Consider the following 13465-nt stretch of genomic DNA (forward strand, 5'->3'; position numbering starts at 1 on the left):
GAATGGTAAAAGTGATGCCACCGAATTTCGTACTTAATCTGTATTATGTAGTAATAAGCATTGTGTATAAGTTTCAAATCATTTGGTTGAGGCAAACTAAAGTTAGCTAGAACGGAAACAATATTTGTACTTGATCTTAGTTTTGTGGTAATGAGTACTGTAAATTCAGAAATTATTGCGTGCATTTATTATTGCGATTTTGTCATTTTAGACTAAAATGCTATTTAAATTTTTGCGATATTGAGAAAAATCCTGTTTAATTCATATAAAAAATTTCAAAATGCGAGTTTAAATTATTGCGATTATAACCCTGTCGCATTTTTCGCAATAATAAAAACATCGCAATAATTTCTGAATTTACAGTATTGTGTATAGGTTTCATAATGTTTGGTTGGGGCAAACTTAAGATACAGAATGGAAACTAAAAATTTTGCAATTTTTCGATTTATAAACATGATAAAGGCGCATAACTCAATAATGGTTAAAGTGAGACTACCCAAATTCAACTTGATCTGTGTTTTGTCAGTGGAAGGCAAAATTAAACATAATGCATTGTATAAAGCATTGATTGTAGTTGATTTAACTATAATCATGGACAAAGGAAGAAAACTCCAATTTCAATAAACTGTTAACACAGAGATATGTCTCGCCTATTTGTTATTTTGAGAATGCAAATGTTGAAATTAAAATAGCAATACTTTAACATGTAAGTTATGCAAATATTCAAAGTCAATGAACCATGACTGAAGGTACAGGGCTAAACAATCTCCATGGAAATGAGATGTGCCAATGCTAATACAACTGCAAACCAAATACCATTGACTTTTCATAAGTCATTTCCTTTAAACAAACCTAAACACAAACATAAACTTGTAAACTATGTAAAAGTTTCAAAGTCAATGAACCATACTTAGGGGGTGGGGTTATATAATCTCCATGGAAATGAAACTTTTTGCATACCGAATATCATTGACTTAACATTAGTGGTTCATCTTAAACTGATCTAATCACAAACCAATACATGTAAACTAAGCAAAAGTTTCAAAGTCATTAGACCATGACTGAGGGGTAAGGACCAAATATTCTCCATGGAAATGAGATGTGCTAATGCTTATACAACTGCATACAAATTATCATTGACCTACCACTAACAGTTCCCCTTAAACTGACCTAATCACAAACTAATACATAAAACTAAGCAAAAGTTTTAAAGTCAATAGACCATGAATGAGGGGGCAGGGCCAAATAATCTCCATGGAAATGAGATATGCCAATGCTTATACAACTGCATACCAAATATTATTGACCTACCACTAGTGGTTCCCCATAAACTGACCTAATCACAAACTAATACATGTAAACTAAGCAAAGTTTCAAAGTCAATAGACCTTGACTGAGGGGGCGGGGCCAAACAATCTCCATGGTAATGAGATGTGCCAATGCTAATACAACTGCAGACCAAATATCACTGACCTACCACTAGTGGTTCACCATAAACTAGACCTAATCACAAGCTAATACATTGTTGACGACACTGCCGTCGACCGAAACAGCATATCCATGTCTCGCTTTTTGATTCCGTCAAGGTGAGACAAAAATTACTTGAATAATGACATTGATATTTTTGGGAAAAAAAGCTAAATTTTTCCATTTGTAAAGGGGCATAACTCTAGAACAGTAAAAGTGACGCCCCCAAAATTCAAACTTGATCTGTGTATTGTGGTTATAAGCATTGTGTTTAAGTTTCATAACATTTGGATGAGGCAAACTTAAGTTAGAGAACGGAAATGAAAAGTTTTGCAATTTTTCCATTTATAAAGTGGGATAACTCTAGAATGGTTAAAGTGACGCCATCAAAATTCAAACTTGATCTGTGTTTTGTGGTAATAAACATTGTGTATATAAGTTTGATAACATTTGATTGAGGCAAACTTAAGATAGAGAACAGAAACCAATTTAGGGACGTACGGATGGACATCCGCTTCGGTGGGGGCATAAAAATACTTTACATCACGTGAAATGTACCCCTCATAAAACTTTTATGATAAAAGGGATAGTTATAACATTGAGGGGTTGTTCCCAACCTGATTATAACTTGGATAGAGAATTGTCTCATTGGCACTCATACCACATCTTATATATATACAAAGTACCAATAAAATGCTTCGCCGAGCACAGCCTGATACGACCGCAGAGGTCAAACCCTGAACAGTTGGTGCAAGTTTGGACAAAATATTCAAGCTTGAAACTGTCTGAATTTGGATTGTGATCAAATTTTTGACATAATATAGGTTTCTGACAAAATATAAACAAGAGGCTCTCAAGAGACTGAATCGCTCACCTGTATTTCAGAGGAGAAGATTTTTAAATGTTAGCAAACTTGAACAAATTGTGTAAAATTGTCTTTAAAGGGCAATAACTCCTTAAGGGGTCAATTGACAATTTTGGTCATATTAACTTTTTTGTAGATCTTGCTTTGCTGAACATTATTGCTGCTTACAGTTTATATATATCAATAATAATATTCAAAATAATAACAAAAAACTGAAAAATTTTGTTAAAACTACCAATTCGGTGGCAGCAACCCAACAATGGGTTGTTCGATTCGTCTGAAAATTTCAGGGCCGATAGATCTTGACCAATTAAACAATTTTAAACCCTGTCACATTTGCTCGTAAAGATTTAGTTTTTGAGATATAAGCCAAAAACTGCATTTGACCCCTATGTTTTATTTTTAGCCATGGCGGCCATGTTTATCAATGGATCAAAACTTCGGATACAATTTATAAACTAGATACCCTAAGGAACATTTAGTTAAAGTTTGAAGGTAATTGGCCTAGTAGTTTAAGAGGAGAAGATTTTTAAATGTTAGCAAACTTGAACAAATTGTGTAAAACTGTCTTTGAAGGGCAATAACTCCTTAAGGGGTCAATTGACAATTATGGTCACATTAACTTTTTTGTAGATCTTACTTTCCTGAACATTATTGCTGCTTACAGTTTATATATATCTATAATAATATTCAAAATAATAACAAAAACCTGCCAAATTTTGTTAAAACTACCAATTCGGTGGCAGCAACCCAACAATGGGTCGTTCGATTCATCTGAAGATTTCAGAGCTGATAGATCTTGACCAATTGAACAATTTTACCCCATGTCAGATTTGCACTAAAAGCTTTAGTTTTTGAGATATAAGCCAAAAACTGCATTTGACCCCTATGTTCTATTTTTAGCCATGGCGGCCATGTTTGTCGATGGATCAAAACTTCAGATATAATTTACAAACAAGATACCCTAAGGAACATTTAATTAAAGTTTGAAGGTATTTGGCCCAGTAGTTTCAGAGGAGAAGATTTTTGAAATAGTCTACGACGACAGACAACGACGACGACGACGGACACCAAGTGATGGCATAAGCTCACATGGGGCCCTTTGGGCCCTGGTGAGCTAAAAAAGGTGAAAGATCTTAAAAATTTGAAATGGGTTGAAATATTTGGTATGAGTGCCAATGAGACAATTCTCTATCCAATTAATTTTCAATTGAAGATTTCTTGCTATTGCCCAATACTGTGATATTGTGCAATATTGTGCTACTGCTTAATACTGTGCTATTGCGCAATACTGTGCAATTTAAGATTTCTTTCTATTGCGCAATACTGTGCAATTGGATATTTCTTGCTATTGCGCAATACTGTGCAATTGAAGATTTCTTACTATTGTGCAATACTGTGCAATTGATGATTTCTTGCTATTGTGCAATACTGTGCAATTGAAGATTTCTTGCTATTGCGCAATACTGTGCTAAAGCGCAATACTATGCAATTGAAGATTTCCTACTATCATGACTATTGCACAATCTTCATATAATAATTTACACATCATGTTTGGTGTGTATCTCCTGCCATATCAGTATTTTTTGCGTTTATATATATAAATCAGAAATAATCAATGGAAAAATGGAAAATTTTAAGAAAAAAAAACCAAAAAATCCCCCCCCCCCAATTTTTTTACCCCCCTTTTAGTAATTACCCCCAAACACAATCCCAGCTTTCCCTTTGTGGTATGGTACCTTGCAGTACAATTTAAGAGAAATCCATACACTTAAACACAAGTTATTGTCTGGAAACTAGAAAAATGCTTGTTTTTGGCCCCTTTTTCCTGAATGTTTGGGGCAATTACCCCCAAAATTCAATCCCAGCCTTCCCTTTGTGGTATGGTACCTTGAATTACAATTTCAGAGAGATCCATACACTTAAACACAAGTTATTGTCTGGAAACTAGAACGTCATGCCTGTTTTTGGCCCCTTTTTGGTCCCCAATTCCTGAATGTTTAGGGCAATTACCCACAAAATGCAATCCCAGCCTTCCCTTTGTGGTTTGGTACCTTGCATTACAATTTCAGATAGATCCATACACTTAAACACAAGTTATTGTCTAGAAACTATTAAAAATGCTTGTTTTTGGCCCCTAATTCCTGAACTTTTCGGGCAATTACCCCAAAACTCAATCCCAGCCTTCCCTCTGTGATATGGAACCTTGTGGTACAATTTGAGAAAGATCCATACACTTACACACAAATTATTGTCTGGAAACTACCTCTGCCTCTTTATGGCCCCTTGTTGTGGAATCTCAATAAATACATTATGATTGCAAAATAAGTTTAATCGTCGTGATAGCTATGAAATCTATACAATAACGTCATTGACTACAGCGTTATGGTTACAACGTTACCATAGTTCAATGTTAGTACTTCGCATATTTTCCGATATTCTATGGGGCCAACAAAAGTGAAATATGTAACGAAACGCGTTATTAGTTCCAGTCCTGTATCTATGGGGCTTCTTGACTCCACCAGTTGAAGTTGTGCTCGTTCAAGCGGTCTTGGTAGTAAGTTACTCCCTTGGAGATTTTCCTCAAATGGATTAATGTGCAATCTGGTTTGAACGTGCCGTTGCGATGTGTTCTCTGTCCTACTTTTAGCAACGGTCATATTTGAAGGTAGATCTGGATGGTCTTGTTTCCATGGAAACTTTGATGTGTCTTTTCCGTTCTCGTCGTCAATTATACATGTGTTCTTGTATGAAATTACGTTTACAAGAGCTGTAGATGTTGACGGCTGGATGATGTTGTTGTATTGATTGGACCTGATAATAAATATTTGATCTTTGACTGAACTGCAGTTGGTCCTTTTCCTCTAATAACTTTGTCCTCGATAATGTCCCAATAGTAATCAGCGCCTATAAGTAAGTCAATTTCAAAACATTCTGTACTTTGCACAGAATGTGCAAGTTTAAGTTCTCTTAAGTGTGGTAAGCTTCTTGTAGTCTGAGAAATCTTATTCTGTATCGGGATGGCAATCTCTGGAACAAATGAGTGTATTAATATGCATCGTTTCTCCTGTGTCGGTCTGTAGTTGTATTTTTGCAGGGTCTAGGTTAAGCAAATTCTGAGATAAATCTCTGAACGCAGACAGATGAATGCTTACTTTTTCTGTCGGTTTAATTTCTAGTTTATCAGCTAATTTCTGTGTTATAAAAGAACGTTGTGCTCCCTCGTCAAACAAGATGTTAGATTCTACTCCTTTGTCGTTATACATAACTGGTGCAATTGCTGTTTTAAGAAAAATATTGTGACTTTGTTGTGAAGAATGCATTACACTAGTCTCGTCTGTTGTTTCAACTACGTTTATTGCTGACTGTTGTATTGTAGGCTCCGGTGTCGTACCTGTAATGACCTCTGTACATTTGCATATGCTAGTATGATGCATTCAGTTACACTTTTTGCATTGTTTTGTAGAATGACATGCGGCTACTCGATGTGACCCTAAACAGTTAAAGCATAACTGTTTCTGTTTTACAATTTGATTTCTAGTGTTTGCGTCTGTTACTTCAGAGCACTCTGTCAGATAGTGTTCACCTGAACAAAATATACATGTACGTGTATTTACCTTCTTACGTGTGTCTGTGAATTTGCTCTTTTTATGTGATCTTGGTTGTGTACCCGTGAAAAATGCTGTGGTGTGCAGTCTGTCTGATTCCATGACTCCTTGTCCTGCTTCAAGTATGTCAATCTCTTTAGTAATGTTAGTTATTGATTTTCGTAGATTTTCCGATATCAAATTATCTCTCCCGTGTTCTCGCGCAATTATATATGCCAATAGATTTTCTTATGTCAATCTGTAGCTTGTCCAAAACTACTGGTACCAAAAGCGAACCATACATCTCTGGTGTTTGACCAAGTGACTCTAATCCTCGCACATATGATTCTAGTGTGTCTCCGTAAGACCTCAAGCTTACTAAATGCATCATTTGTCGGTGTGGGTAAGTTCATGAGTGCTTTCATGTAAGCATGGATCAGTTTGCTAGGTTGTCCGAATCGATCTCTGAGAAGGTTGACTGCGGTTTCATAAGTTGCATTTGTCAAAGCAAATCCTTCTACTGTTTGTGCGGCGCTTCCCTCAAGCTGGGCTTTTATTTAATTTTTAGTTTTAGTTTCTTGTGTATATTTCGGAGTTTAGTATGACATCCATTATCACTGAACTAGTATACATTGTTGTTTAGGGGCCAGCTGAAGCACGCCTCCGGGTGCAGGAGTTTCTCGCTGCGTTGAAGACCCATTGGTGGCCTTCGGCTGTTGTCTGCTCTTTGGTCCGATTGTTGTCTCTTTGACACATTCCCCATTTCCATTCTCAATTCTATTTAAGATAATTGAACTTTTGGATTGGCATTAAAGTACCATTATAGTAAGTGTATAGATGACTCAAAACAATCCCAAAATGTCTGCCACTTGAGTATATCTCAATTGAAATAGGGTAAGTCTAACTTTGGAAGTCTATGGTAATTACTTTTTGGAGATCTCGGTTCTGACGGGCGTGAAACATGATATTCTCTGTCGGACAGGTATGAACTGCAGGGGCGTGAATTGAATACTGCTGGTTCATAGAGTTGGTTCATAGAGTCTATTGCACATGTGTTCATATCAACTCTGACCTCGGGCGTGAAATTATATGCGTCTGGGTTAAGTCTGCTCGTTAAAGGATCAACATTATCATGTGAAGTTTTAGTATTTGTTTCAAAGGACTTAATAAATTTGCAAATTTGTCTAAGCTTGCAATCGAGTTCATACATACATGACATATATACACATCTGAGTCGATGATTTCCTGCTTGTGATTTTCCTCCGATGTTTGATCCAAGAGTCTGTTATTCAGGTCAATCAATGTTTTCTGTTTCTGTGCATCTGTGTGACAGCATCATTGAGAGCTTTTACCATGTTAACTTCGTCAACTTCTGTGTTTGTGTTGGAATTTAATTCGTCGAATTTTACCAGTAACTTCGTGACGGCTCCTTTGTGTCCAGCACGAACTGAATTCAGCTTTGAATCCATTTCCAAAGGTTACGGCACCATTAAATGTTGTGGAATCTCAATAAATACTTTATGATTGCAAAATACGTTTAATCGTCGTGATAGCTATGAAATCTGTACAATAACGTCATTCACTGCAGCATTATGGTTACAACGTTACCATAGTTCAATATTAGTACTTCGCGTATTTTCCGACACCCCTTATTCCTAAACTGTTGGGACCATAACCCCCAAAATCAATCCCAACCGTCTTTTTGTGGTTTCATACCTTGTGTTCAAATTTCATAGATTTCTTTTTACTTATACTAAAGTTATTGTCCGGAAACCAATTGTCTTCGAATGACGACGACGTGATACCAACATACAATTGCAAAATTTTTTGCAGTCGTTTAAAAAGACAAAGAACAAAAATGAGAACACTAAACGACAGAGACACAGACAACAAACATATAACACAAAAAACTAAAAATACACACATCAACGTACAGCTCAAACTCCAAAAACCTTTTATTTTATGTTTACAAAAAAAAATTATAATCACTCAATCGCCTTTACTTTTCAAGCTTCACCTCAAAAAATTTCAAATTACAATTTTTTTTATTAAAATTTTCAAATCGCTCGCCCGCCCCATTTTTTGGAGTTGAAAAGTCTGTAGAACAAAAAATTAAATTGGTGTGGCTTAAAGGTAAACTGTTAACCGCAAAAATATTTAGCGAAGTAAGATCTACAAAAAAGTTTATATGACCAAAATTATCAATTGACTACTTGAGGAGTTATATATATTGGCCTTTAAAGACTATTTTTCACGCTCTGTTCATCTAGTTTGCTTGCCTTACTTTAAAAAATCTTCTGCTTTGAAACTGCAAAATTTGTTTGAGCCAAAATTGGGCCGAATGAGTTTCAGAGTATCTAGTATAAATTTTGTATTTTATTTCCTTGCACATCAAGAAACATAGCCACTATGGCTATAATGGAACATAGGGGTAAAATGCGTTTTTTGGCTTTTGAAGAGAATATGACAGATACTAAGAACATTTAAATGGCATTTTTAAGCCACTAATTAATAAATATTGAACATGTTGAAAAGCAAAAATAATCATTGATGAAAGATTTTCAGCAAAAAGTTACAAGTGAGCAATTCAGGCTCTTGCGAGCCTCTTGTTTTCATAGCAATACACTAACTGAAGTACGATTAAAAAACTTATTCAACACAAAACCTTTAATAGTTTAAGGATCATCATACAAATTGCCAGATATGGTTGTTTTTACACCTCAAAAACTACTCTTGAGTACAGACTAACCTGTCCAGTTTGAAAAGTTTTAAAGCCTGGCATCCAATAGATATATAACTGGAGGGTCTAAAGAGCCTGTGTTGCTCACCTTGGTCTATGTGCATATCAAACAAAGGACACTCTCCAACATTGTAGACAAGAATAGACCATGACAAAAATCTCTATTTTGCTGATCTTGTATTACTGATCTTTTAGTCTGTTTAATTTCTCACTATCTTCTTAGTTTTTGCTCAAACACAAAAGGGGGTAAAAAATACCTCATTAAAGAAAAATGGGGGTAAAAAAAATCCTCATTTAAGGACAATCACTCCTATGAAGAGTGACAGTCTACTAACTATATCGGCAAAATTTGCCTATTTAATAGATCTTGCCTTACTGATCAATTTTGTGATTTAAAGTGTTTATTTATCTATTATAATTTAAAAAAGTTTCTTTCTTAATATTATCATGATTATAGTTTTCATGATAATCATGATAATAGGTAAAAATGAAAAAAATGGTAAAACTTGTCATTTATGGGCAATAACTGCTTCAGGGGTCAATTGACCATTTTGGTCATGTTGACTTATTTTAGATCTTACTTTGCTGAACAGTATTGCTATTTACAGTTTATCTCTATTTATAATAATATTCAAGATAATAACCAAAAACTGAAAAATTTCCTTAAAATTACCAATTCATGGGCAGCAACCCAACTACAGGTTGTCTGATTTGTCTGAAAATTTCAGGGCAGATAGATCTTAACCTGATGAACATGTTTACAACATGTCAGATTTGCTCTAAATGCTTTAGTTTCAAAGATATAAGCCAAAATCTGCCTTTTACCCCCATTTTCTATTTTTAGCCATGGTGGCCATCTTGGTTGGTGGGCAGGGTCATCGGATGCATTTTTTAAACTAGATACCCTAAGGATGATTGTGTCCAAGTTTGGTTTAATTTAGCCCAGTAGTTTCAGAGGAGAAGATTTTTGTAAAAGTTACCGGACAACGATGATGGCGAACGACAGACGCAAATTGATGAGAAAAGCTCAATTGGCCCTTTTGGGCCAGGTAAGCTAGAAATTAAATGCATTTTGCATGTTTTGTGTTTCTAAAAAATAAAATCTATTTTTCATTTTGATGGGCATTTTTTTTCGTTCCTGCAGACCGTGTAGAAAATAAACTAAGTTGGCCTACAATTTTGAGATGCTCCCTCTAAAAAGGGTGCAAACGTGTGGGGTTCAAATGTGAAAGGGGACAGACAGGAATAGGTGTGAACATGATTTTAGGCGAATGGACCCACTTTCATTGCTAACCTGTCAAATACATGTATAATTCACTCAGGCTTAAATCAAAATATTGTTTGTTTGCAGTTTACCAACCGACCTTCGAAAATCTGCCAGACTGTGAAAATTTTATTGCTTTTAATTTGAAGATATTATTTTTAAAACTTCTATTGACGCGATCCGGAACTTAGGGTCCTTTCTGGAATTGATTTAAAGTCTAGGTCGATTACATGCTTCAAGTTCGGTTCTTCTTTCCTTCCTGTCAAGCGTTCATGGGACCGTTTAATGATAAAGCACATGGAGATTGTTTACAGGTATCCATGAAGTCATGGAGGAGAACTTTATGCTGTCGTCTTCTGTCAATTTTAAGACAAATAACAAACAAAAAAGTTTAATAGTAAACTGTATATACAGATTCAGGCAGAGTTGCACATGGAATGATGCAGCGGATATTCATAAAACCGACACGATAACCGTTTCTGTCTCAAACAAATCGGGTACAGATCTTTTGAGGTTGACTTTATGGAACCAATATCAGTGGTTAAACAACTCGACAGCAGCCTGAAGTATGCCATATTTTCTATAAATCGTTGTTAAGACGATAAAGATGAAACCACTCCTCCATGACTTCATGGATACCTGTAAACACGTCTGTACGGAGAAAGGGCATATTTGAAATGTTGAAATGTTTTAATGGATAGACAATGTCAAATCAATAAGAAGCCACACCAACTACACAAAGATGTAGAGAAAATGAATGGTTGGCTTGAAAAATAAATATACTCTATATATTAAATCTATCTTCGATTGCAATGAGTATGCTCCTTTAGAATAAGGGGGGCTGACCAACTCATTGCAATGAGTATGCTCCTTTAGAATAAGGGGGGCTGACCAACTCATTGCAATTATTCTCTCTCTTACAATATTAACAATGATTAAATATACCCAAACTGTGTGGCCTGTCATGCCTGTGTGAATTGAATTTAAACATGTCCTTAGGAGCTATGCTGCCAAATTTTTTTATGCAGTCAAAACATTTCAGTAAAGACCATTTACTTTTATAGGGGTGCTAGGGATTTCACCCCGAAGTCTAAGATTTTTTTTATTTTAATTAAAGCCTGGCATCAACATATCTTTCAAAATCTAACCTTATATTACATACAATTAAATATTGTTAGAAATATGAAAACAGTCGCATGTCTAATATATTTTTTTTAAGTTGCCTATTTTTTCAATAGACATGATAGACAATGATAATAAGAGGAAGATTCAATGGTTGATTTTTTTTTTATTGAAAACACTAAGGTCTTACATTGTTTTATGAATCTTAAATATCTTCATTTTTCTGATGAAAATACTCTACTCATGAAAACATTCTACTGTCAAGAAGCATGTATGTCAGTAAATATATTTCTTTAAAACAATTCTAGTCATTCCTTGTTTATAAGTGTTCCAGTATTTAATAATACCATATTTTTATGTCATAAATTGGATAATGAAACTATGTTATAGTTTCAGTTTTGGTTAAACAATTTTTTTTATCTGAAAATGCCTGTTCATTTCATGTTGATTTTCAGTGCTTGTTGTTTTAAAATGTTTTTTCTTCACAAGAAACTTGGTTTGTGAAACTGCTTGTTTAAACTTTATTTTGGCTGATAAAATAAAATATTTTTCCTACCTACCATGCCTACCGACCCTTCAGTCTGTATGTACAGTCGTAAAACTGCAAACAAACATATTTTTAAGGTTGGCCTCAGCTTTTTGACAGCATTCAGCCGTTGTCAGCATGCTAAGCAGTAGTCCTAATAATTATGACGTCTTGCAGCCTTGCAAGGCATCATAATTATTTGGACTAGCTCAGCAGGAACGGAAAAAATGCACATCAAATTGACAAAATTAAAACAAGATTCTTCTTCTCCTTATGATATCCAGTTATCCATCAGATTTTTTAGGATTACTAACTGCTGCGCTAGTCCAAATAATTATGACATCTTGCAAGGCTTTTTTTTTTTTTTTTTTGTGTCACAGAAAAAAATAAAATAGGCTTGCAAGACGTCATAATTATTTGGACTACTGCTGCGCATGCGTAGGATAATTATAAATAAGGCAGTGTCTGCGCGTACCCGCATGCGGGTACGAATAGTCAAATTGCCATTCATAGGCTACGCGTACCCACATCAGGTTTTATAATAAAATGCCATCGGATCGGGAATGAAACGTGAAATATATACGGAATTTGTCGCAATTAGTGAATAAATTGATTAAAACTACTCAGAATATTTATGAATATTTATATATAGGTAAGTGAACAGTTTTTCTCAGTTAATAAATATTCTTAAAATGTAAGAGAGTGATATACATGTGGGGAAGACATTTCAAAGTTATCAAGAATTGGAACAATTTGTTCAGAACTATCAGTCGATTAATTTTGTACAATTGTATAAAAGAAACTCTGAGTCAATTGCAGCTGCAGAGAAAAGAAGAACCGGAAACACAAAAATTATTTCTGATAAAACAAAGGCCGATGCCAATAATCTTCTAGATGCTTCGTTAATAAAAAACAAAATATTTGACAAAAATGTAAACCTTCAGCGCATCAAAAAATATTTTACCTTTGAAGCGTGGAAGCAACTTAAAATTCAGATCAACGAAAGAAGAGAATCATGTGAATGGATATGTATCAAATGTCAAAAAAACCTACACGATCAGGACTCTTTGGCCTGTGATTGTTGTTTGGACTGGCAACATTTGAAATGTGCAGGGTTGAAATATGTGCCAAAACAATCATATTGGATACGTAAAATTTGTTCCAAATCTTAATTAGCTACATGAATCTTTTATATTAATTGGTATAATTTGACATTATTACTTGCTTCTCTAATTTTTATATTAAGACACCCAAGCTTTAATTTTAGTTGTTTAAGATATTTTAAAATTTCAGTTTCTGTTTTACATTTTACTAAAAGATTATTTTTAAATCTCATATGGGTATTTTTCAAAATCAGTAAAATTTTATTCTTTAAATTTGCATTTTATTTTACAATTTATAATAGTATTAATTTTTATCATGTTCTTCTTTTACAGGGACTGTACAGTTTCATTTTCCATCAGTGTGCATTTAATTTGCAATGTTTATAATGTATCATTATCTAATAAATACAATTTGAAAATATTATCTTTCATACTCTTCACTCGTTCTACACGAAATCCCCATATTATCGATAATTTCCGTATATATTTCACGTTTCATTCCCGATCTGATGGCATTTTATTATAAAACCGGATGTGGGTACGCGTAGCCTATGAATGGCAATTTGACTATTCGTACCCGCATGTGGGTACGTGCAGACACTGCCTATAAATAAATATTTACAAAAGAATAGTGCCAAAAATAAACAAATACTAACCATGCTAACAGTAACATGACATGTGGTTAAAACTATTTATCTTTCCAAAACAAAAAATACATTTAAGACACTTAAATATCATATACCTAGTGATGCCAGGTCTTAAAAACTTTTCCAGCTTTCTGCACAGGTTAG

This window comes from Mytilus californianus, unplaced genomic scaffold (assembly GCF_021869535.1).
Source record: "Mytilus californianus isolate M0D057914Y unplaced genomic scaffold, xbMytCali1.0.p SCAF_14, whole genome shotgun sequence".
In the NCBI taxonomy this organism is placed as follows: Eukaryota; Metazoa; Mollusca; class Bivalvia; order Mytilida; family Mytilidae; genus Mytilus; species Mytilus californianus.